A 27,394-nucleotide genomic window follows, 5' to 3' on the forward strand; every position below is an offset into this window, starting at 1 on the left:
GTGCTGTCCATATACAATGGTGTACCCATCTCCCCCCTCAAAAAAGTCAAGAGGTTGTTATTGTGCTGGTCTTTCCTTCACCAAAACAAGCGCCAACCAACTGATTGCCACTGGGCATAGCTGCCATGACCTTACAGAGGAAGTGTGGATTTGGCTGGACATTCCTGCCATTTATCTAAGAAGGCATTTTTTTTCAACACACAATACACTTTAGCTTTCTTTTTAAAATACACTGAAAAGCATCTTATTGAAGTTTATTTGCTTTAAAGTTTTTAACAAATTGGTTTTGTAACTTGAATCCAAAGCCAGGCTTGGCATGAACAATGATCCTGTCCATTTAAACCCACGGATTAATGACAGAATGAACATGATGCTGGTTAGGAGACAGAAAGGAATGAAGCAGTGGCGGTGGAGACTGGAGGGGAGTACAATGATCTCGCCCAGTCACCAATTTTTGACCAGCACTCTCTTTAGGAGGCAGAATGAAGTGTGATGCAGAGGAAATAGACAGACTACATTTGGGAGATGAAATGCCCAAAGACATTGTGAACAGAGCAGGATAATTTTAAATGTGTCGTCGGGAAATATATTTTATATGAAGACTGCTTTATAACAAGGTATGCTTGTTGATAACATTGGTCATATCTGGACGGGGTATTCGAAATTAAATATAGATACAGCTATTAGATGTAGGGGTACAGGATGATTTCTGGACAATAACAGTAGAAATATAGCTCATTCGGACCTCCTGCAGTAATGAAGAGGTGTGTTACCACTATTTTTCCTGTAGTTATTCTGTGACATGTATTACGAGGTGGCATGGTTGTTATGACTGCTGCCTCACAGTGCCTGGGACTTCGGTTCGATTCTATTCTTAGGTGACTGTATGCAGTTTGGGTGTTCTCCTGTGTCTGCAATATGTTTTCTCTGGGTGCTTCCGTTTCCTCCCACAGTTCAAGAATTTGCACGCTGATGGAATGGCCATGCTGAATTGCCTGTGATGTTCAAGAATGTATAGATTAGGTGGTTCCGGGGGAAGGGTCTTGGTGTGAAGCTCGGAGAGTAAGTGTGACCTTGTTGGGCTGAAGGGCCTGTTTCCAAACTAAAGGGATTCTCTTAAAAGTTTTCAGAGCATGTGGTGACAGGCTTGTTCAATAAAGAACATGGCATGGGTCATCGTCAATAATCTATTCCTGTTTTTATTTTCATGAAGTTCAGCTGCGTCTAAAATATCTTTTCAAGCAACATCAATTTCCTGAGATTCACAAATTTAGGAGGATATTCTCAAAAAAAAAAAGTTTTTGTTGGAACTTAAAGAAGAAACAGACACCATGTTTATACAAGTATCACCAGCACAGCTTCCTGAATGGGAAAAGAAATGGACTATATTTTGTCTGATCTGAACGAGTACAGTGAAGCTGCAATTTCAGTCGACTCTCAAGTATTTGGTTATGGCCAATACATGAGTAACTATAAAGATGCTATGTTTGACAGGTTCCCCAAGTATCAATGACATATTGAGTTGTGCTGACTTGCCATGAAATTAGTAAACTCAGTGACACTGACATCATACGATCAATCCTCTGAAAGTAACCAATTGAAAACAAACAACAAATAAACAAAAGAGAAGTGCAGCACAGGAACAAACCTTTCACCTTTCCAAGCCTGCGCTGATCGTGGTGACCTGACTAAATTAAAGAAAAACCTTCTGCCCTCATTTGTTCCGTATCCCTCCATTCTCTTCCTATTCATGTAACCATCCAAGTATCTTTTAAATTTTGCCAACGTGCCTCCTTTCATCATCTCTTCTGGTAATGTATTCCAGGCTCCTACCAGTCCATATGAAAAAAAAAACTTTTTGCGCACATCTTGCTCAAACTTTTGCCCTCTCACGTTGAACCTGTGCCCCTTTATAAATTGAAACTTCAACCCTGGGAAAAAAAATCAAAACCTCTAACTATCCACCCTATCTCTGCCTCTCATAATTTTCTAGGCCTCTATTCGGTCACCTCTCAGCCGCCATCTTTCCAATAAAAACAATCCCATTCTTTTTAACATTTTGTCATTACCAATGACCTCGAGACTGGCCAACATCCTGGTGAACCTTCTCTGCACTCTCTCCAAATCTACCACATCCTTCTGGCAATGTGGCAAACAAAACGATGGGAATCACAACCTCAATGTAATGTCATTCTCTTAGTGTCGCTGGAATCAGACTCATCCAGCAAGGTGTTACCTTTCTGAAACTATAGACCCAACTGTGAAAGCATAAAATATCTTGGTATTTTTAAGAAAATATATTCATCTGTGTTTTGGAAGGCAAGGGTAGAGTTTGTTTGTCATCCCCAAAACCTCTGGAGAGTTTGACAGAGAGCTTCGTCCTTGAAATTCTTCTATCCAAGTGGTGCAGATACAGACGCAGACCTCTCTGAAAGGGGATTCCAAGATATTTCAACTAACCAACAATGATGGAACATCAAATTTGTCATCGGTGCCACAATTAAAGCAGTCCTTATCATTTAAGTTACAGTGAAGCAGTGCTCCTTGGTTATTCTAATGACCATACACATTGGACAAGTCAGATTAGCGAACGTAGATTGAATGATGAATTGACTAGTTCATTAGAACAGTATTTTCCAGATACAATCAGAGAGCAAGACACCTGGTAATATGTAATGGCACAAGATTAATCAATGATCTCATAGCGAACACGCACCGAGGTATCAGTGATCACGGTGTGGCTGAGTGTACTTTGAGGGAGGGATGGTTGGTTCTAAGATGACAGCTTGAAACCTATGTGAGGAAATTGGTAACAGTGCGAAATTAGGGCTGGCTGCAATGAATTGGTAAATTAGCTTAGGAGCTGGGTCAGTAGACTTGTAATGTTAGACATTTGAGGAAATATTTCATCCTGGAAAAAGCTAAACTGCAGTCAGAAAGACTCGAAGAGAATGAAGCACCATCCAAGGCGAAAGAAGGATTTTCAAGATAAGGTGAACTTTCAATAAGAAGCGTAGAATGACACATGGATATTCATATTCAGACATATGCACACAGGACACATTTCTTAGGGGAGTACATTTTATACGCCATCTTTTCCTCGATGCTATCAGTTCTGATGAATAGTTCCTGTTCTCAAAACATTAACCCTGCTTTCAAAATGGAGCTGACATCATAACATCATAACATCACATCATAACCTTGCGATATACTTAGAGCAGATATAACCTGACCATTCCTTATTAATGTTCTACATTTTAACTGAAATATAAATCTGTAAAACAATACTAATAATGCTCTTTTAAACGGGTTAAGGATGCTGCAGTTGTTCAGACCCGAGTACTGACGACGCTTGACTCGCAGCCCCAGGACAACAAATAATGTTGATCTTGCTGCCCTTGATCTCGCCTACTCCATGTCCTGTGCCATGTAACCAATGTACCTCTGTCTAGATCTTTTCGCAAATTCTGATGTGTTAATCAATGCTTACTATGATCTGCTTGTCCTGCTCGTAAACAAAGCTTTTCACTGTATTTCGGTACACATAATAATCCATCCATCAATCAATCATTTCCACAGATAATGCCTGTTGGACTGAATTTCTTCATAAATTTCTGATTTTGCTCAGAGAACCTTGTACCATTTTGATTGCGAGATACAGGAAGGGTGTAATTGTACTAGAGTGTGCCCAGAGCAGATCAGCAAGGATATTACCCGGATGGACCATTTCTGCTGAGAAGACAGATGATCTAGGCTATTTTTTTTTCTGACAGCAGAGGAAGCTCAGTGGGGAGCAGATTAACATGTATAAAATTATGAAGGGGATACATAAGGGAGATTGGACTAAACTTCAGCTTATTGAAAATGATTATTAACCTTCAAGAAAGATTGAAAACAAGTGACAGAAGGTTTACGGGAGATTTAAGGAAGATGTGTTTCTCCCACAGATAGTTCTGGGCATCTGAAATTCACTGCCTGAAAGTGTGCTTAAGCTAAGAATCAGAACATTTTACGAGTGTTTAGATGGTCACATGAATGCCAGATCTCTCAGGGATAGTGTGGAAAGTGGGACGAGGGCAAACAGATACAAAAGCAGAAGTTGCTAGAAAAGTTTGACAGATCTGTCAACATGTGTGAAGAAACATCGGCGTTATTTTTCAGGTCTGGTGACCCTTCTTTCCAAGGAAATTTTTTTTTTTGTTAAAAGACACAAAGATGATGTACCAAAGCCAACTTTCTGTACTTTAAAGCTCGAGTAGGCGAGGTTCTAGGTACAATGGCGAGCGTATCAGACATCTATGGATTTATGGCCCTGTATTTCAAATGTTGTGGGTTTGACTCCCACAGAGTTTTAGATTGTGTTTGATGGAAGTCAATGATGATCTGCAAAAGCCGATTCATTGTCACCCCCTGTTGTCCAGCTCCCACTGCTGACCATGCGAAGTTTGTCAAATTTTCGGGGCAGGTTTTCTGGGGATAATAATGTTTGAAAAATATTCAGACTAGAATCGGTTGCCTACATGATAAACCTGCATAGTTCATGAGAAAGCACAACTGGCTCGCAGCACAAACATTCCCTTCCACAGTTGACATGTTACTTTCGAAATTTTTTGAAGGTGGAGATTGATAAATGTCTGGTTCCCAACGGTACACAGGGTTTTGTGGATGGGGTGGAAAATGTCATTGAAGTTTAGATCAGCCATGATTCGATCGAATGGTGAGACTCGTTCCTTTTTTATGAGTGAATTTTCCAGCTGAGAGTTTTAAACAATAACCTGGTGAGGATGATGTTAATTGACACCACTGAATATCAACTCATCAACTTTACTACACTTCTCTCACAGCTGGAATTTTCCAGCTTCAGATCAGGCAATGGAAGATTTACTGGAAAATAAAAATTAGTTCCTGTGAATTCCTCCAGTCATAACATTTCTTTCCTAAAATTGTGACATTAAGGATTTTGGAAATGTCCACTCTGTGCAAAATTGTGGGCCATTAATACCTGTCCGGAATAGACGTGGTCCCAACACTGACTCCTGGGAACAGCACTGTGCACCCTCCTCGAGCCTAGTCAACAATGCCACATCCCCACGATTGCAGGGATTTTCAGTCCCTGGGCTTCAATTCTTCACAAAATTGGTTTTAACAGACCTTGTCACTTCGTAATTCTTTAGTTGTATTCTGCTGGGTACCATACTTTGGAAGACGTCCTCTGCTGTTTATCGTTTCACTAATGCCAAGGAGAAGAGTCTGTTGCTCTGCGCAATTTACTGAACAGCTTTCAGAAGCAAGGTAAACCAACTCAACTGTTTCCTGCTCTCTGTAACTGAAGCAATCTCTCAAATTGATTCTACTGTCTCACAGGCCAAGATTGTAAATGCTATACAAAAGTAAAAACTGTCCGCTCTCTCACATCCCTGTTCTCCCCAGAAGATGTCAAAGTGCTGGCCTGAATTGCTTCTCTGTCGCTCTGAGAATGATTTGAAAAGTAAAATCTATTCCCTGAGCTGGGATCAACACCATGAAGTTTATACAGACCTAGTACAGTGTGTCTGAATGACAAGACTCCCTGCAGTAACTTTCCCGCTGATTCATATAGCAGCGACCTCCCTGTGACAGTAAGATACAGAAACAGTTCCCTATTATTGGGAGGGATTCTCTCTTTCGTACCAACTCTGCATTTTTCGCTCTGTCTCAGATGCAGTAATTTAGACAAGGTTCCCAACATAATGTCAGTTCCTGTGCAAGTACGATCTGCCTTCTGCACAGACTTCCACAATTTCCATTCCTCACAAGGAGGTTTGACAGAGAACTGAAGAGCACGTTCATGCTGCCCTTCTCCAGCACTAGCTGCACGTGGAAGATATCTTACTCCAGGTGCCAATGGACAGAGCTTGGTCCCGGAAGAAGGGAGTAAGGAGTTAGAATGGGAAGAATCTGTTTTTAAAACTCAATGTTGCTTTCACTCCCCGAGGCAATGGGGATATCCTTAGCTTACAAGAAAACTCACCTGGCTGAGAGTTCATTGTTCTGAGCTGTTTGCTGGTTCATTGATCGAGCGGTATGATTCCTGTTTTGTGTGGATAGAATAAATGAGAATGGTTCTGCACGTTAAAAGCGTGGGCAATCTCTGGCATTTTCTATCTTGCTCTCTTCTTTACTGATGAAGTCTGTTTTTGATGAGAACGAGGTCAGTCTGAGGTCCCTCAGGTTTGCTGTGGCGAATGTATCACATGTGCAAAATAAGGAAGCAAGCTTTGAACAAAAAACCTCTTCTCGTGGTGAACGGACTTCATGACATGGAAAGTCCTCTATAAATGCACCTCTATTTATCTTCAAAGTTTAAAAATCCCAGTGTTTACTGCCCCTGGTCTTTGGAAGCAAGTTTCTCACTGTCTACTTCATCCAAACGCTCATGCCATGAAATCTCCATTTAATCTTCTATGCCCCAAACAGAACAATCTCAGCCTCTGGAATGTCTCCATAAAACTGAATTCTTTCATCCCTGGGCATGATGAAGACTGAGCAGCGCCATGAGAATTTAAGCGGGAAATCAGTTAGTACGTGGAAACATGGAAATGATACGAAACAGAAACCCAGTCTGTGAACCTTTCAAAATGTTTTGTGATCTAGGTGGAAGAAAATGGTTTAATACACAAATGAAGAGAACGTAGTCTCGTTGGAATGGACAAATAGCACCATTCTGGGAGCAAGGAGACAAAATGAGAGGAAATTGTTTTGAAACTCTGGGTTGGTTTGAATTTCCGGAGCAACATTCGTGACAATTCACTCTGAGTAAGTCTCAGCTGGTTCAGAGCTACGCAAGTGCACACAGGCAGGGCTTGTTAGTCTAGGGGTATGATTCTCGCTTAGATTATGATATAGTGTAGATATGCAAAAAGTCACTGTGTTCAACTCCCAGACAAACCCAGCTTCTTTACCTTACATTTGCTACAATGCCCAATGAGATTTCCAGAAAAAAAGCTGGTTTTGTTAAATGTGGTTGGATTGCCTAACGTGGGAATGGTGCAGAGGTACCGTTGCAATGAACATGCCGAAAGGAAACACTCGTTCAAAGTGAAAACAAGTGTTCTCGGGCCTTTGCCCACGTTAACTGACTCTGAATGAGTGCTCCAACTGCATTATTGCTCATTTCTGGGAGTGAAACATCCAGATTAAAAAAAAACGAAGGAACTGCAGATGCTGTAAATCAGGAACAAGAATAAATTTGCAAGAAAAGCTCAATAGGTCTGGCAGCATCTGTGAAGGGAAAAAAGGCAGTTAACTTTTCGGGTCTGGTGACCCTTCCTCGGAACAGAGTCATCGGATACAATATGCTTGTTCTGTTTTTTTTTCTCTTTCATTCCACGTATTTTCATTGGAAGAGAAGTTGGAAGACATAATAGGAGGGAAAATCGTGCTCCTTTTCATTATGCCATCTCAACATCCCAACTCAATTATCCAGAGATACACAGAAGGCAGATTCTGTACGTAGAGACAGAATGTAAAAGTCAATCAGAGATGTCAAAAAAGTGCTAACGCGATGGGATTGCTTTGTGTTCAGGAGGTGAAAAGCTCTCTCACCTGAGTCACCTTCACATCACTTGCTGAGGACTGAATAAGAGAAAAGGTGTTTCACCAGAGCTCACAAGCCTCGCTTTCCTATTCCTCCTTGTTTCGCTCTCCTTGATCCTTTGTGAAAGAATGAAAAGAAAATGGAAACAATGTTATTTAGTAGCCTAGCTTGTCCTTTTTGCAAACATTAGAATTCAAAAACGACAATATCACGTTGCGAGTTTGTTCAAACCTTGGTGCAGGTCTGAGCAGCTATCTGCCTTGTCTTTCTCCTTAAGCGTCAATTTTCCTGCACAGCTTTCCAATCGTGGACACGAACAAATGTCAGATTGGCAGCCAGCTGATTCAGAAACCTGTGTGGGAAACGAGGAAAAGCAACTCAATAAATTTTACGATATTTCATGGTGCTTATTTAGAGACGCACGTTTATGAACACATTGACCGTTAGTAAAAGGTGATCAGAGACGTCGGAGATGATAACAGCATGTGATTGTTTTTCATTCAAGAAGTGAAAAGCCCTCGTGCCTGAGTCACCATCGCTTCACATCCTGCTGTATGATTAAGGTACAAGTTGCTTCACTTTAACTTCATGTGGCACACTTTTCTATCTCTCCTTGCTTAGACTTTCTTGCTCCTCTTTGATATAAAGAAAAGATTGGATACAATATCAATTGGTAGCCTGTCTTGTCATTTCCTCAGTTTCAATACGAGCATGTTGTTGACTTGAGACCACACGTAAATGCTAATGACTCTACGAGAGCATGAGTCATGAGGTTCATCTGAGCTTGTAAATCCCTTCACTCCTGTTGTTGGCTGAATGAGCCGCTATTGCGTCCACTGCTAAGAAATGCAAACACATTTCTCTACTCCGAAAGGTGACTGAAGGCTTCTGGTTTCAATTCATGCACTTTGAGACACGGCAGAGCAGAACTAGGACGTTCAGAGACTACCTTGAGATGCATTTGACAGAGAGGAATATGCGGTGCACTGCAACACCCGCAAATCAAGCTTTTCCTTGACTTTGAGCTGGAACGCTTTCACACAAAAAGCAAAGGTGACACTACACTGCTCCAGAATGAATTAGGGCACGTTAAATGCACACGTGAAAGGGACAATTTCAGCACATTCATGGCCAGGAATGAGAGAAATTTAACAAGGATTCATACCACATTGAAATAGAATTATCCTCCTTTCCACAACAAAAGCAGAAATGGCCAACTTCATTCAAAGAAATGTTGGCTGACAAGAACTCTCACTTCATGTCCATCCAGAAACCTATCACTGTAAAAGGGCAACAGCACTGTTTCTGCCCGGCTTCGAACTGGGAACCTTTCACTGGGTAAAGCGAATGTGGTAACCACTACACTACAGAAACACAGCCACTACTCTGCCCTGCGCACTGACCTTCCTACAGCATTAAAATGTGCAGCAGTTCAACACTAAAGCTCTCTGTTTCAAATAGATCGATGCAGCCCAGCGTTATTGGCATTATCGAAAAATAAAAGATATCATGTCAACCCGCCCAGAAAATATTCACGTGGACTTTGCCAGGGTTGCAGGTTTCGGACTGTATGGCGAGACTGAATAGGTTTAAGGCAGTTTTCCCTGGAGTGCCGGAGGTTGAGGGACGACCTGGCGGAAGTTGATATAATCATCACGAATATATACAGGGTGAGGAGTCAAGGTCTTTATCGCATGGTGGGTGAGTCCAAACCTGGAGGGTGTGTAATTAAAGTGAGGGGTAGGAATTTAAAAGCGACCTGAGGGCCATTTCTTTTATTGCCCTGAAGTGGTGCAAGTATGTGTTGAACTGCCAGATGAAGTGGTGCAACCTGGTAAATGTACAACATTTCCAAGGCATATCGAATGTGTGAGTGAATCGGAAGGGTTTAGAGGGATATGGGCCAAATGCTGGCAAATGGGATTGTGTTAATGTGGGACATCTGGTCGACATTGGTGAGTAGACCAAAGGTTGAGTGTCTGCTCTTTCCATTTCCACAACAAAATTGATAACCACTGGCACAATGGAAGCTCTGTGCTCTCTTGCATCGTACATTGATTGGAAACAAAATGCTTCCTACTATTGCTTTCTACTGATCGCAGCTCATCGCCATCCAGCTTCAGCAGAACAGACAAACAACATGACAGGGTACCAGCATCACGGCAGTGGTGGGAATTGAACCCACGCCTCCGAGGAGACTGGATCTGAATCCAGCTCCTGAGACTGCTTGGCCACACATCCACTGACAGGTGCGCTGCAAACATGATTCTTTCTGATGTTGCTACTGCAAGACAACATAAGCAAAGGCACAGGGAAATGCTTGAACCATCCCTGTCTTGTTCATCCATTTTCTTAGCTGCCGGGCAGTGCCCAGCTCAAACATTATTTTCCCACGAGATGCTGATAGCCGCTCGATCAATTCAAAAATCAACTGAAAGCAGAGAACGTCATGTGAGACTCAGTCAGGCGACAAATGTAATGTGCCTGGGAGAAAGTATATTCGGTTATGCTTGGATAAAGTAAACATGAACTGCATGGCATTTCCGGCATTTAGATTTTCACTCTGGTGAACGATTCCGCCCTTTGCTCAAAACAGGACAATTTTCACGTTAACATGTAGCGTGAGAAACACCAGACTACTGGGAAAATGCACCAAGCTGAGCAGGGCGTGCACCAGATGATACCGTGCAACATATGTAGACTTACCTTCGACGACGTTTTGCAGTGTAAGTGGCTCAAAGATAACCCTCTGTCTGAAAAACTGAGCAAGCATTAGAATTCGAGAACGACAAATCACATTGGGAGGTTGTTCGAACCTCGGTGCAGCTACGAGCTGTCATCTTCCTTACCTTTCTCCTTACTCCAACATTTTCCAATCGTGGACATGAACAAATCTCAGGTAGCAGCCAGCTGATTTGCAAGCTGGCATGGGAGACGTGAAAAAGCAACTCAGTAAAATTTACGAAATTCCACGGTGCTTATTTAGAGATGCACAAAAGGCAGTTTCTGAACACATTTCTGAATGTAAAAGGCGATCAGAGATGTCAAATAAATGCTAACAGCATGCGATTGCTTTTTGTTCAAGAAGCGAAAAGCTGTCGCTCCTGAGTACCATCACTTCACATCCTGCTGACTGATTAAGATAGGGTTAGGGTTAGGGTTGGTGATCATGTTCTCTTGTTGTTAGTTTCCTTCCTGTTTGTCCGATGTAGTGTTTCTCACAGTCTCTGCAGGGGATCTTGCAGATGACATTGGTCCTGTCCATGGTCGGGATTGGATCTTTAGTTCTGGTGAGCACTTGTCGTAGGGTTGATGTGGGTTTGTGTGCCACCCTGATGCCGAGTGGTCGAGAAGTCTTGTGGTGAGTTCTGACATGTTCCTGATGTAAGGAAGTGTGATGTGTGTGTCGGGGCATGTAGAATCTTTCTGATGCTGTTCCTGGAGGCATCTCCTGACACAGATCTTTGGATATCCATTATCGTTGAACAACTGGCTACAAAAAGACATGGCCAATGCTCACTCATCTTAATCCACACGGAGAAGGAGTACCACCACTTCGACTGGGACAGCACCAAATTCCTGGGACAGGCAAGCCAGAGGCAAACACGAGAATTCCTGGAAGCATGGCACTCCATGAAGTAAGCTATTAATAAACACATTGAACTCGATACCAAATACATTCCACTGTGGAGGAAACCCACAAGTGAGGCAATCCATCACAACGAACCCCAGAGTTTAAAAACCAGGTGGGAAAGCACTCTGAATCTTCATCAGAAGCTGCACTGAGGATGTTACCAAGCATGGTAACGAAACGTCTGCGGAACAACAAACCAGCTCAGCGAGCCATCCAACCTCAAAATAGTCATCATTAGATTTTTAATTCTAGATATCTTTTTAGAATTGGAATGTCACCACCTGCTGTGTCAGGATTTTCAGTGAGTCGATTACAACCAGGGAAAAAAAAACACAGATACAAACACATATGGAGACACATGTCAACATGACCATTGTATCATTTGAAACTCAAGAGGGAGAGACAGAGAGAAAGCGGGGAAGTGAGTTAACCCCGTTTCAATGGATTCACCCCCAAAACAACAGAAATCCCACTGGAAAGAACCACAGGCACAAACACACAGCCACAGAGACTCACACTAATGCACACACTCAGCTTACAGTTTTGTTTCACATCAGTCCAGCTTGCACACAGTGAGAGTTCAACAGTGACACACTAATACAGAGACAGAAACACACAGACACATATGTACACACGTATGTACACAAAGGCATATAGACACACATTGAGACAGAAGCACACAGACACAGAGCCACACACTGAGACAAACATGTGCATACAGACAGTGACACACATACACACACATACAAATGCTGAAACACAGAGGGAGAAAGGGATGGAACGAGTTGGAGAGAGAGTGTCAAAGGTTCTTTCTAGTTCGGAAGAATCTTGGTATGAGTTGCCTGGGCCTGAATGCACATAATATTCGCAGACAGTTCAATGATTGGAGAATATTTCCTTGTAGATAATGTTCCTATTGACGATCCGGAGATGTGTGACAAAGGAAACAGCGAATTTTTTAACTGACAACCTTTATTGGTTAAAAGCTGAGCATCTTGATTGGTTGTGACACAGAGACTGATGTGAAACAAAACTGTAAGCTCTCTTAAACCCACGTGTGAGCCAGTTCAAATTTCAGATTGCAACAACTAAAATACCAATGTTCCTCTGCCAGTTTATCATGGAGACACAGGCCCGCAGTCAATGCAAGCACACCCATGCCACCAGGAACTGGCCGTGTGTGCTGATACATACAAACTGATTCTGCAGTCTCTCTCCAATTTACTCAGTTTAAATTCAAGCTGACTATGATTCATTTCAGGATAACAATGGGCTGAATGAAGTCTTTGCTGTAATCAAGCTGTGATTTCATGGGAACATTATAGATTTAGGCATTGATTGAATGGATCAAGAGATGAGATTAAAACTCAAGGCGGGTAGTGCTCCATTTAAATGGTTTTGACATCGCTTTTCATCATTTCGGAGTTTAATCAAGGGCCCACTGAAATCATTATCTCGCTTCATGGATACTGAAATTTAACTGAGAAGGAAAAAGAATGCCTCGATCTTGTTTAGTTTGTTGATTTTGTAACCACATGAAATGATTGTGGTTGGCCATCCAAATGTTTCCCGCCACAGGGCAGCCTGACCCTCAGGGAGGTTTCTTTAATAAACTGTTCCCCGGGGCTTCCAGCTGCACCATGACGTCATACACCATGAGCGGCGACAGCCTTCAACTACTGTGATGCAACAATGATGCTGGCTCCCGGAATATAATGATTTGTCGTGGGTCACGTGGCGCTGAATCATTCAATGAAATGTAATTACATCCCCAGGTATTTACGTTTCTACATTACAATCTCAGGCACTTCCATCTCTGACTTCAAGTTAAGCAATTCTTGGGATTCCATATTTCTATTAAGGATATTCATGATGCTACTTCCTGGTGAAATTGGAGAAATATTGTGTTTTGGTGGCTGAATTTACTGAACAATGTTCGGTAAGAGGGTCGGGAATCTCGTCAGTTGTTTCTATTTTCCCTCAGATCCTTTTCCTCTGCTTGCATTTTAAGGCGGGTCGATAATAACGATGTACATACAGAATCAAATTCCCCAGTGCCCTACAAGTTCAGAGCAGGACACAGGCAGGGCTCCGCACACAAATCACATTAAGTTTACACCACTCATTAGCAGGCCAGCTTCCCTGGAACATATGCTAGGATGGAGGCTTTTGGCGACGGAGTGTATGGATCTCAAACTCGTTTCTGATTATTTTTCAAGTTTGCCATGGGAACAATGTTTCACGGCTGTGGTGTGCCATTGTTTGGGTTAATTCTCACTTCCTCTCATGTGTAAAGTAAAACGCAAACTGCTCACCATGCGGTTTACACACACAGCTGCCTCCCTCTGGGTAGCTGCTTCATTCAGCCGGTGATAGCACAATGTTAAATATATTACACTGATCTTTTATTACTTAAGCTATAGACACGCCATTTTATGTTTCAATTCATCAGGATTTTCCAGCTTCTCCTGTTGTGGCAGAGTGGCATTGAATTCAGAAAGAGATGTTTCCAATCAACAGCAAATCCCTTCCTCTTACTAGACGCAGGAACAGTGATCTCTATGCAACAGCAAGGGCACATCCACAACCTCTCTTCACATTAACGGTAAGCCTGAATTTTATAATCTGTGTCGAGAGCAGGGAGTCAGAAAGAAGATGTTCTTGAGATTGAACAGTAATCCCATGAGCAACGTGGAATGTACTCCGCTCTGAGGGTATCCCAACTTGACCGGGACTGCTCCTAACTTGGCCAAAAGGGCTGTTTGGTCTTGGGGTATGATTCTCACTTTGAGGGCTGTACAGCCCGAAAAAAATCTGAGAGATCACGTGTTTAAATACCAAACAAGCCCTGATTAGTTGTCTTTGCTTTGCCAATTCACCCATCAACTTTCTGGAAAAAAAAAACGTTTTCAATGACGTTGAAACACATTAGTTGCAGTGTGTTGGGTGCTCAGGCCACTCTGCAGTAACTCCCCATAAGTGCCTACAGCAGCATCCTCGCTTTGACACGGGGTCTTGTTTTATTTTTCAATTCATCAGGATTTTCCAGCTCTTCCTGCTGTGGCAGAGTGACATTGAATTCAGAAAGAGATATTTCCAATCAACAGCAAATCCTTTCCTCTTACTGGATGCAGGAAGAAGAAAATCATGTTTATTCAAGCTTTCTGCTTCTAAAATTTAGCATCCTAACGTGAGGCTGCAAAACTGACCTGGGTTAGCTGCCAAGTTAAACTGATGTGACTCCCGGTCCTCTTGAGGCACTGAACCGAGGTGAGATGTGCAAAGGACAACACACAAATGAGAGTTATTGTATCATTGATTGTATACCAGGATAAACAGGGAAAACCAGTCTTGAGCACCCAAATTGAACCTTTCTCCAGTTGCCCTAAGTCAGCTCTCACTAACCACTATCACCATTCACTTTTCCTAATGTCCCTGCTGTTCTTGTTGCAAACTGACTGCACGTCACACAATTGCAGCTGACATTGCTGGTGTGGAACTGTAACTGTGGTGAAGTGATTCTGACTAGTTCACAACATTATTCTGTTTCTAAAGATCAGTCTTTTTTTAACTATAAATGTTAACCATTAGCAGGCCATGGTAGTGAAGGTTCTGAAACCTTATTACGAGACTACCAGTGAAAATCTGTTTAAAAACCAAAAGAACTGCGGATGCTGTAAATTGGGAACATAAACAGAAGCTGCTGGAAAAGCTCAGCAGGTCTGGTGGCAGCTGTGAAGAAAAACAGAGTTAATGTTTCAGGTCGATGACCCCTCCTTTCCGTTCTGAGGAAAGATCTCTGTTTATATCAACTTGGGCACTGTCTGATTCAGCCTTGCTTTCTCCCATCTTCCTGCACATAATACCTACAGCTCTGTTTCGATTTTGTTATTTCTTGATTTAAAGTATACAGGCTATCCCATTATCTATTACATTGTAATTTCTTATACGTGAGACCCTCCGACTATTGTCAGGCTAATGGCTGAATAGCTCAGCGGTTAGAGCACTGGCCTTGTAAACCAGCAGTCATGAGTTTGCATCTCACTGGGGCCTTAGGCAATTTTTGTACACCTGCTGTTTCCAAGATCCAAAGGAGCACTTTAAACATCATCTGAAATTATGAAAATATCATTTCTTCTACAGGCCTGAAATGTGCTTTAAATGCCACACTCCTGTTTATCTTTTCAGGAATTTGAGGAACACCATTCGGAAGGACAGGAAGCAGCTGATATGATCAATGTTTGGATGGAAGACTGAGGTGAGGCCATATAGACTACAGAGTGACAGGAGAAGAACTCAGGCCAAGGGGCGTGACTGAGTGCTTCCTTTATTTGCTGTAAGCAGACTCTAGTTTTGAAGTCTGGAATGGGACAAGATAAGCCAAGTGGGTGAAATCCGACTTTCTGCGGTTTGATCTTTCCAGGAGCCTTTGTCACTCTTGGTAGAATGTGCCCATGTTTGTTTCCTTCTGGAGGTAAGGTTAAGTTTCCCGAGGGAGCATGAAACAGTTTTCCCATCTCAAACTTTCCTCCCATTTGTTGTGTTGATTGAGATTAAAACATTTCGGTGAAATTATCATTGAAATGATTACTTGAAACGTCACAGCACACAAGACTACAGGCCAAGTCCTGGAAACTGGGATGATGCTCCTCTTTCCATGCTTTAAAACTCAATGTTTTGATCATCTTTGAGGAGAAATTGATGTCCAGTTAAAAAAAGGCAGGAGCTGAGTCATTAAGTAATTATAGTACTTCTGTCCTCATCCCTGGTGGGCCTACTGTCTAGGATTCAGTGCTTTCACTGTTCACGTCCGCAAAATCACAGCAAAAGCACAGCAGCTCTGACAGCAATCTTTTCTATGTCTCCGATCAGAGAATGTCCCTAAGAACACCAGACTCAATGTCCCAGCCTCTAAAAGAAGTCGAATTATAGTACTTCTGTCCTCATCCCTGGTGGGCCTACTGTCTAGGATTCAGTGCTTTCACTGTTCACGTCCGCAAAATCACAGCAAAAGCACAGCAGCTCTGACAGCAATCTTTTCTATGTCTCGGATCAGAGAATGTCCCTAAGAACACCAGACTCAATGTCCCAGCCTCTAAAAGAAGTCGAAGGTTTCTTGGCAGTCTCTGCTCAGTCGGACATCTGATTCAGTGAATCAGAGGAGAATATCCTTTTACCCAAATTCACCAATCAATCAAATTCATTTGTAAATCCACGCAGGATATTTTCATTTCAGTTCGATGTTTTAGCAATGAAGCAGCCTGCTGTTAGGATAAGAAACTGAGGGTAATGCTGGTTTGTCCAAAATTATCCCACAGCGGGTGGCAGGGATACATTTGAATGTTTCTCTCAATTCAGGGTCCAGTGAGAAAAGGTGCCATTCCACTGACTGTATCAATCACTTCAATTTGTAAATAATTGAAATGTTCATTAAGAAGTGTCAAGCAGCAGAATGAGTTGTATTGTTGTTTGTCTTTGTGTTGTAGAAGCTGGGGGACGGACAATTAGAATTGGCCCCAAGTTGTCATCCTCAGAGTAGAGGACAGGAATGAAACTGAGTTGAGGAGTTGGGTACAAGTCACTCTGTCCTTACTTCCACCTCTGGGTTACCCACTCCAAACTGGTCTTGGTACATTTCACCTTTCTCCCTTGCTCCCTCTCCCTACCACATTCACACTGTCCCTCTTCCTGTTTTTGCCTCCTGTTCATATCTCAAGGGCAGTATCGATTGGGCAAAACTGCTCTGTGTCTCTAAAGACATTCTTTGAAAAACGAAACAACTGTGCAACCTGACATACCTTCTTCAGAAAAATATGTACCACTTGTGTAGTGAAGTTAGAAGGCCACCAGGCGGTGGCATTGTACGAGAGAGACAGTCTGAGCCTTTGACTCATCGGTTTCTAATTCATTTAAACTTCTCCCCTGAGTCTCATTGCAGCCAGATATAGACACGCAGATACAAATATGCACACGGACACATATGGAGATATACATCAAGCTGACCATTGTATCACTTCAAACGCAAGAGGGTCAGACAGAAAGTTGGGTGGGGTATAACTCAATTTCTATGGATTTGCCTCCAAAACAACAGAAGCCCCAAGGCACAAACATAATAGTACACACACTAGATGTGCACTATCTCACACACAAACAGAAAAACACAGCTACAAATACACAGATAGTTCAACTGAGATAGAAACACACACTCAGTTACAGAGATGCACACAGACTCTCTCTCTCTCACACACACACACATAAACAGAGAGACACCGTGGCACACATCCAGAGACAAGCATAAACACAGACACACACTGACATGTAAGCATACAGGCACTGACAGACATAAACACAGAAATATACATGCATATGTGCAGACTCTAACTTAACATACATACATACACACAGAAACACAACACACTCATACAGACTGTGTGCAGTAACTGACACTGCTCCGAATTTAACCATCATTAACAGAGCTAGAACATAGAAGTGTAGAGCAATGTATAGGTCCTTCAGCCCACGATGCTGTGCCGAACTTTTACCCTAAACCTAAGGTCTATCTGGCCTCCACCCCTACCTTATGGTATCATACATATGCCTATTTAATAGCAGCTTAAATGCCCCAAAGAGGCCGACTCCACTACCCTCTCTAGCAATGCATTCCAGACCCCGGCCACTCTGAGTAAAGAACCTACCTGTGACGTCTCCCCTATATCTACCTCCACTCGATTTAAAACTATGTCCCCTCATAATAGCTCCCTCCAACCGCGGAAAAAGTCTCTGGCTGTCCACTCTATCTATACTTCTGATCATTTTGTAAACCTCTCACACTTCATCATTCTAAAGAGAAAAGCCCTAGCTCTCTCAAATTTTCCTCCCTCGTACAGCCTTCCTTCCATTCCAGGCAACATCCTGGTAAATCTCCTCTGCACCTTTGCCAATGCCTCCACATCTTTCCTGTAATGAGGCAAACACAACTGTACACAATATTCCACTTGTGGCCGAACCTGGCTTTTGTATAGCTGGAGCATAACTTCACGGCTCTTGAAATCAATCCCTCTATTAATGAAAGCTACCACACCATACACCTTCTTAACAACTCAATCCACCAGCTTTCAGGGAACTTTGGACATGAACCCTAAGATCCCCATGCTCCTCCCAACTGCCAAGGAGTTTTCCATTAACACTGTATTCTGCTTTCAAGTTTGTCCTTCCAAAATGAATCTCCTCACACTTTTCAAGGTTAAACTCCATTCGTCACTTGTCTGCCCCGCTCTGCAACCTATCAATGTCCATTTGTAACCTAGAACAGCCCTTTGCACTATTCATAACTCAACCCACCTTTGTATCATCCATGAACTTGCCAATCCACCTTTCCACTCCTACGTCAAAATCATTTACAAAATCTACAAATAGGAAGAGGACCCAAGACAGATCCTTGTGGTACATCAGTCGTAACTGAACAACATGTTGACTATTTTCCATCCACTACCACCCTTTTTCTTCTCAGGGTCAGCCAATTCTGAATCCAATCTGCCATATTTTCCCTACCCACGCCTCCTGACTTTCTGCATGAGCCTACCATGGGGAACCTCAACGAACGCCTTACGTAAATCCATGTATACCACATCCATTGCTCTACCTTCATCCATGTGTTTGGCCACATCTTCAAAGAATTCAATAACGTTTGTGAGGCCTGATCTATCTCTCACAAATCCATGCTGCTTGCGTCAATCAGATAATTCCCAGCTTTTACTGATGAACTATCAATGGGAAAGTGGGATAGTTCAATGAAGTACCTCATTCTATTGTCAGGAATGAGGTGACAGTGTTTGATAAACTTAGGATTATTTGTACAATGAACAAACTTCCACTTGTGCAACAGATCCAAATAATCCCCTGATGTTCACCTGTGAAATAGATTGATATTCATTCTCAGAAACTAATTAAAAGTAATCCCCGTCTTTGATGGTTACCTACAGCTTGACTCATACCTTGCGTTAGTCTGTGTGAAAATACTGTGTTCACCTGCAGGATCAATTTGTGTTATGGCTGCAGAAGGCTCAGTTCCCTTGTCTGGATAAAAGTGTTTTATACCCGTTTTGAAACTGCAGCCTTGTCTCTGTGTGGGTTTTAGGTCTGGGGCCAATGTGTGTGTGTGTGTGTGCGCGTGAGTGAGAGAGAGTTTGTGAGAGTGCGGGTTGGGGGGAGGGGTGCAAGGGAGGGACAATCATGAGACATTGGACTGAACTTCTGAGTTGCTGCTTTATTTCCCCCTCCTCCTCCACACCCCTCCCCCCACCTCTAACCTCACAAAGAAGCTTCTTGGTTTGCTCTATATCTGGAGGATGTGTGTACCAGGTACAGACAGCTCGGAACTGATTGGGTAGCTGGGATTTGGGAGGAGTGAGGGGTTTGAATGACATAACTTGGGGTTTATAAAATTGGTTGTGACAGCCATACTTATCTTGTTCATGTGGATGAAGCCAGGAGGTGAGCATCAGAGTTATTCTTACTGTGCCAGTGTGAGTACAGCTGGAATCTCAATGCCAGCTTTGGACCTGTACCACCCTCTTCCAGAAGCAGCCCTGGTGAGTATTGGCTCCTCAGACTCTGTATCTTTCCTGAATTCCTGGCTGTATCTCACTGACTTCTCCTCTTCTTGCCTCTCTTTTTCTCTGTTTTCTCGCTTTGCATCCCTGTTTTTCTCTCGAAGCCTCTCCTTTTGTCTCCCTTTGCTTTATCTCTGTCAGTCTCTTTCTCGCTCACATTCTACTCTTGTCTCTCTTTGTTTCATTCTCTCTCTCCCTCTTTGTGTTTCTGTCTCTTTCTTTCAAAGTCTCTCCTCTTGTCTCCCTTTTGGTCTTTCTCAGTCCTTGTCTCTTTCTCTCACCTGAATCTCTGTCTCTCTCACAGTCTAGTTTAGATCATTTTGTTTCATTCTCTCTCTCTGTCTCTCACGAGCAACAACTCTTTGCCCCCCACCACTCTCTCTTTGTTCCCTCCCCTATCATTCTCTCTCTCTCTGTCTTTTCCCTCCATATTTCTCTCTCCTTTCCCTCCATTTTTCTCTATTTCATCTCCTGGTGTCTTGTTGCACTGCCGCTTTCTTTCCTTCACCACTCCAAAAATTTTGTTTCCATTCAAAATTGCCAAATTCCAACCCCTCCCCTCCACAAATGTGACTGCCCCTACAAATTTGACCCTAGAATTTTGTTATTTCATTTGAGACTCATATACCTCTCTCATTTCACATTCTTCTTCCTCAATTTTCTGCCTACAATATAACCGCCAAGTTTCGCTGCCGCCCAGTTTTGTCCCTCTCTTTACCTCCCAGAGGAATGTCAAACTTTTGTCCCACCCTTACAGTATTGTACCCCCATCCCAAATCCTTGTGCTGGTGAATGCAATATTGCACCCCCCCAATACCAATATTTTGTGGGCCTACCGACCAAGTATTGTCCCCACAATTATGGTATTTCCCAATTGCAGTTCCCCAAAAGTTTGTTCTCCATCGCAATTTTGCAAACTCCCCACTAAGTCATCTCAAATATTGCCTCCCACAAATTTGCGCACCTGTTTAAATATTTCCCCCGTGACTTTTACCCCAATGAAAATGTTCAGCCTCACAGTTTCTGATTGCTGCCAGTGTAGCTACACCCTCTTTCTTCATTCCTCTGTGATGCCTCCACTGTGTATAGATAGCCCACTGTATCTCCCTCCATGTGCAAAACCCAAATATCACCTCACCCTCACTGGATCCCTGACTGCACCCCAGAGATACTCTGGCCTGTTCATTGACTGCCTTACTGCAAAGCAAGATCCCATTTCGCAGGCACACCCCAAGCCCGACTACCACTCACTTTAGCCAAAGTGTAATGGTGCAACATGTAGGCACTGCAAAGACCAGGAAGATCCCCTGGCATTTCGCATGAAGAACAGAGAAGGACAGAGATGGAGATGGAGAGAGAGAGCGAGAGAGAGAGAGAGAGAGAGAGAGAGAGAGCGAGATCCCATTGAAAACAAGGAAAAAGAGAAAGAGGAGAGAGACACAGAGATAGGAGAAAGATAGAAATCCCATGGACAGGACGAGAAAGGACAGATATAGAGAGTGGGACAGACAGAAGGGACAGTGAAAAATCGAGAGAGAGAAGAGCAGAAAGAGAGATACCATTCAGAACGAGTGACAAAGATGGGGGGGGGGGTGGTATGGGGATGCAGACAAAATGTCCCTCAGGAAGGAACATCAAGATCACACAGGACAATGAGAGAGAGAAAGAGAGAGGAGTGTTGAGGAGAGGTGAATGGGTAAACTTGGAAATCAGCAAGACTGAACAATGAAATGGTTCTTGAAAAACCTGGGAAGGGGACAAGACATTTGGAGGGAGGAATATGAAGGGATGTGGGAGAGTGAACAGGGGTGGATGTGAAGAATGATGGGGAGACAAGGATTTATAGAAAACTGTGGGAAGGACAGGAAGGCGAGAATATGGAGGCAAAGAGAGTGGAAGGCAGTGACATCAGACTTAGCAGCAGCCCCCTTTTTCCACTTTGTCTCCCCCACACCTCCAGCCCAGAGCTCATCCCCTTGTTTTACAAATCTCAGGGACAGCCTGAACCCCATAATTATTTTCCCCTGTGAGCATACAAGTGTGCAAATGAATGACAAGGAGACAGGCTGGTTTATTATCATGCTCTCATTTCTCTCTTTCTCTTTGGTTCCAGCTCTGTCCGAAGCTTCCTCACGGCAGAACAATTTAATTCTCCCAATCAGTGCTTCGTCCCAAATTTCAGCTCCCGAATCTAATCACCTCAGGGGCGAGGTTGGAAAGACAGACAAGAAATGAAAACAAAAAACCTACACCCATCACCTAAAACACAGCAAAATCACACCAATCTCTGCCCGAGCTTCCATAATCTGACCCTTTCCCCCAATTGCCCTACGACCTCCAGAACAGCCCATCGTCTTCAAGAGGGAACAGGAAGAGGCTCAAACCACCTCAGTGTTTCTGTTTAAAGGGAGGACAGAGAGATATTTACTCCAGATGGTGAGGCTCCCCTCCACCGGACATCCCCAGCTACACGACCCCCCACCCCGAACATCTCCACTGCCAGAGAATGTGTCCACCACTGTATGTGTATAAGCTTCAGTCTCTCAGTAATCTCCTCTGGTGGAAGAGAAGGAAATTGATCCATCAAAGCCAAAGTTTTGAAACAAAAATGAAGAGAAACGTATGAGATTCCATCACAGGCTGACTTTCGAAATTTCCCCAATTTATCAGCACTTTCCCTGATTTTAAACCCCGAGAATAGGAACAAATTTGACTTCGGTTCAGGGGAGAAATGCTTTCTGACTGCATCCAGTGTTTACTTTCTGAGAGGCTGGACAATTAATCACTGATGGGGAGTCACTCACCGGAGCCTGCGTCTCTCTCTTTGTCGCTCCAGATGAGTTTCTGACGCCCTGCGGTAAAAAAACAATAAAAAGACCAAAGACCGTCCCACTCCCATTCAGCAGGCATAGACCCCATGACCACTACTTCCAGGATTGGGGCTGTTTCTACATGACATATTAATGATGAACTGATACACTTACTTTTCTCTCTCTCTCTGTCACTGTCTCTATCACTGTCAGTCTTCCCTCCCTCTCTCTGTCCCAATCCACCTCTCTATCTCTGTGCAACTTTGTCCTACTCTTGAGAATTGATCAAACTCTCCCTCTCTCTCTCTGTCACTTTTCTGTCTGTGGCTGTCCCTCTGTCTCTCTTCCTCTCTGCCCCATCCACCTCTCCATCTCTGCTCTGTTTTCTGTTGCTCAACAATCGCTCTCTCTCTCTCTCTCTTCCTCTCTGCCTGTCTCTGCCCCATCTCACTCTCTCTCACTCCTCTGTCCCTCTATCTTCTTCTCTTTGACGCCATCGACCTCTCCGTTCAGCTTTCCTTGCTCTTGACAATCGGTATTTATTTCTCTCTCTCTCAGTCTCCATTTCCTCTGTTTTGATTGAAACACTCCTGGCTTACATTTTCCACAAGTTGCAATCTCCCCGCCGTGTCTCCTTGACGTTTGCGACACCAATATCGCATTTTGGAGGGTGAGGCGATGACAAGAGGTGGGAGTGATCGGAGTTGAGGGTAAAGGAGGGACGATGCATTTCACCCACTAAAAGCTGTCAGCAGTGTCCGCTCAGGGCCCTGTAGACAGACACACAACACGTTTGAGGCTGTTCCGCAGACCAAGGGGATGCACAGCAACATTCCACAGGCAGCCACTTAATGTACCTCGAAGGGATTCCCTCAAAACTTTGTTGGAGCCAACCACACCCTGCCCCCACAAACTGAAGGACTGACTGCGGAATGAAGGACATTCTGCACAGCAGCATCCCAACAGCTTTCCCCAGGTTCCCCATACTGAAGAGACTAAAGGTTTCCATATCCTTCACCGGCCAAGATCAGAAGCGCCGACACACCCACCTCATCTGAATTTGGAAATGGTGGACCCCTGCTCCTGTAGAGGAAAAGGCTGCAGGCTGTCCCCACACAGCAAGATTGCAACGTGAAAACAGGATTCCCCCACTGAGTCTACCAGCAACTACTAAACACCCCATTTTAACTTAGACCTCAGCTCAGACTGAACACTGGAGTTAATCCCTCACCCCCTTTTCCTCAGAACCTATATCTATGTCCCTCAGCCCTGTCCCTCTTTCAGCTGTCTCCAATTTCCCTCCATACCACCATCTTGGCCCCTACACTCTCCACCGTGCCGGTTCCCACAAGCAGCAAAACAATAGTCACTTGTTGATGAGAGAGGATTAATTTCACACCAAACATTGGCCGTGAGGGAGTGTGGGTGTCAGGCCGTGCAGTCTCGGCCCCTTTGAAATATTGATCCCCCTCCTTATCTCCAATCCAGAGCCTGCGCTGACCTCCCCATTCCCTCAACGCTCAACACCAGAGAGAGGAATGAAGTCCCAGTCAATGGAAACAATTCGCTCCATTTACTCACAAACTTCACACAGACCAACCGGGGGTGGTAGGAGGGAATGGCATATAGAGGGGGTGGGATCCCACTCCCTTCCGATATCCTGGCACACCCATCCCACCCACCTCCCCATTAAAATGACAACAAGTCACAGCAGAATTTCTTCCAGATTTTCCAAGATAAAATACAGGGAAGTAACCAGCTGGATGGAGAAACAGGGGAATCCAGCCTTTCCCTCCCCTTCCCCATTGCCCTCAGATCACCACATTCAAGTGGAGCCTGCACCTTTTTTTATCCCTCGCCACCCCAGGGCCGCCTGAAGTTCAGATACGACTCTCCTCGATGATTCACAAAGCTTTCAATTGTATCAGTCCTGTCCTTGTTTGTTTTACCAAAACACAGTACCGTGTATTTATTCAAATTTAGACTCCATCTGCCACTCCTGAGCCCATTGACCCAATTGAACAAGCTCTCTTTGTAATCTTAAATATCTTCATTGGCCACCATACCAGAAATTTGGGAATCACTCACAAACTTACTAACCATGCCTTCTATAGTCTCATCTGAATCATTTACACAAATGACAAACGAAAGTGGACCCAGCAGAAGACCCTGTTGAACAGGTGTCCATTCTGAAAAACAACATCCAGCACCAGTTTGTCTCTTGCCATTAACAAACTCTGTATCCAATTAGCAAGCTCATCCTGAATCCCATGTGATCTAACTTTAATAATGCATTTGTCACAAGGAACTTTGTTGAAAGCTTCACTTTACTCCAAGTAAACAATGTGAACAGCTGTGCCCTTATCAACCTTCTTAGTCACTTCCTCACAAAAACTCAATGAAGTGTGTGGGGCGTGATTTCTCTTGCATAAAACCATGCTGACAATACCTAATCAGTCAGTGACTCTCTATATGCATCGGCTCACAGATTTATGGTTCTCAGGCTTCTCCTCACATCAGTTTTCAAACAGATGCAAACACCAGCCATTCTCCAGTTATTAGAAACTTCACCATTATTTAGAGACGATACAAATGTTTCTGCAGCGGCTCACAATTTTCTCCCTAACTTTCCAAAGTGCCCGAGACATACTAGCTCAGAACCCAGAGAATTATCCACGTCTATACCTTTTAAGACCACCAGCACTTCCACTTTTATAATGTGAACTGTTTTCAAAATATCATTATTTATTTCCCTGAGTTCTCCAGCCTCCATTTCTTTCTCCACACTAAAAACTTAGGCAAAATATTCAAGTTATATGTTTCCCAACTCCTGAGACTCAACACAAAGATCAACTCCTTCATCTGTATGGAGCCCAACTCTCTCTCATTGCTCTCTTTCTCTAATGTACTTGTGGCATTCCTTTGAGACATCCTCAAACTTACTCACCAAGACTATCTCATATCTCTCTTTGCTTTCCTGGTGCTCCTCTTAGGAATGACCCCACACTATTCATACTATTCGAAAGATTCATTTTCTCCCAATTGTTTATGTCTAATATGTGATTCTTTTTTAGTTTTATTTAACGAGTCCTTCATCCCTGCAATCAATCTTGTAAACGTCCTCTGGATCCCTCGAACACCAGCACATCTTTTCTTAATACAGGACCCAAAACTACTCAATTTTCCCACTGCGGTTTGACAAGCACCTTTTATATGCTCAGCAGTACATTTCCGCTCGAGCTGTCTTCAAATGAATGCCTACATTGCCTTTGCCTTATTACCACCATTTGAACCTGCATGTCAACCTTACAAAGAATCCTGAACTGAATCTTTTAAGTCTCTTTTGACTTTAGATTTCTGAAGGTTTTCCATGTTCAGAAAATAGTCTATGTCTTTACTCTTCCCACCCATATGAATAGCCTTGCACTTTCCTTCACTGGATGCCGCATGCCACTTCTTTGTGCACTCCCCCAGCCTGACCAAGTCATTCTGAAGGCTTCCCACAGCATCGATACAACCTGTCCCTCCACCTATCATTGAGTCATCTGCAAACTTAGCGACCATGTCCTTAATTCCTTTGTCCAGCTCATTAATACATTGCATGAATAGCTGTGGTGCCAACACTTGCTCCTGCTCAACTCCACTAGTCATCCGGCTGTCATTCTGAAAAAGTCCACTTTATCCCAACTCTCTGCCTTCTGCCAGTCAGCCAATCCTTAATCCATGCCAGTACTTTGTTCCTAAGACCATGGGCACTTCCCTTATTTGGCAGCTTCCTGTACGGCAGCCAGTCAATGCCTTCTGAAAATCCAACAGATCACTTCCACTGGTTCCCCTTCATCCAGGATGTTCAGTACCCCCTCATAGAATTTCATCAGATTTGTCAGGCATGAAGCCCCCTTGGTGAAGCCACGCTGCCTCTTCCAAGTACTCCATGATCACATCTTTACAGTGACCTGCCACACTGTTTGAAACAAAGGTTTTATTTTTCACTTTTATCCAGAATATTTAAAGAATTGCTTTCAGTCATGAATGTTTTGAACCGCTAAGTCAAATTACCATTGAGATCTGTGAACTCTATGTTGTCCAGCCGGATTGTCAAATGAATGAATTCCTTCCCCCACACAGAGCAGGTGAACGGCCTGTTCGCCAGGGTGGCTCTGTGCTGTCTCAGCAGGGCTGAGGAGTGACCCAAGTGTTCTTTTCTTTTTCCTCACATGCAGCAGGTAAATACATTCTACCCAGTGTGAACTTGCTGGTTTACTGAGAGTTGAGATGATCACCTGAACCCAGTCCCACAATGAAAGCCTCCGAAAAGATACCTCATCATGTGAAAATGTTGATGGGACATCAGTTCGACAGAACTTCGATAACACTTCCCACAGACCGGACATTTCAAAGGTTTCTCCTCAATTTGAACACATTGATGATAAAACTACCTCCATGATCTTGCACAGGGATTCCCATAATCGCAGCATTTATAAGGTCTCTCCTCAGCTTGAACATGTAGATGACAATTCAGTTCCCAGGAGCTTCTGCACCGCTTCCAGCAGTCTGGGCGTTTGAAAGATTTCTCCAGTGTGAATTTGCTGGTGTCTCAGCAGGTTAGACGACTGAGTGAATGCGCTCCCACATTCGGAGCAGCTGAATGGTCTCTTCCCAGTGTGAACCTGCTGGTGTTCTGTGAGGTCGAATGATCACCTGTACCCAGTCCCAGAGTGACAGAACCTGAATGGTCCCTTTTCAGGGTGAAATTGTTGGT

General features: G+C 43.5%; 1 long non-coding RNA gene across 2 annotated transcripts; it reads right to left on the bottom strand.

Moving 5' to 3' along the window:
• Positions 1–220: 220 nt before the first annotated feature.
• LOC132209129 (uncharacterized) lies at positions 221–27,394 on the bottom strand. Of its 2 annotated transcripts, none has more exons than XR_009445226.1 (3): positions 26,692–27,394; positions 7,808–7,928; positions 221–7,692 (listed from the first exon to the last, which is right to left on the bottom strand). It is a non-coding gene; the product is annotated as an uncharacterized LOC132209129 (long non-coding RNA). The 2 variants fall into 2 exon arrangements; XR_009445225.1 differs by lacking the exon at positions 26,692–27,394 and adding an exon at positions 22,627–22,651.

Source organism: Stegostoma tigrinum, unplaced genomic scaffold (assembly GCF_030684315.1).
Source record: "Stegostoma tigrinum isolate sSteTig4 unplaced genomic scaffold, sSteTig4.hap1 scaffold_67, whole genome shotgun sequence".
NCBI classification, from domain to species: domain Eukaryota; kingdom Metazoa; phylum Chordata; class Chondrichthyes; order Orectolobiformes; family Stegostomatidae; genus Stegostoma; species Stegostoma tigrinum.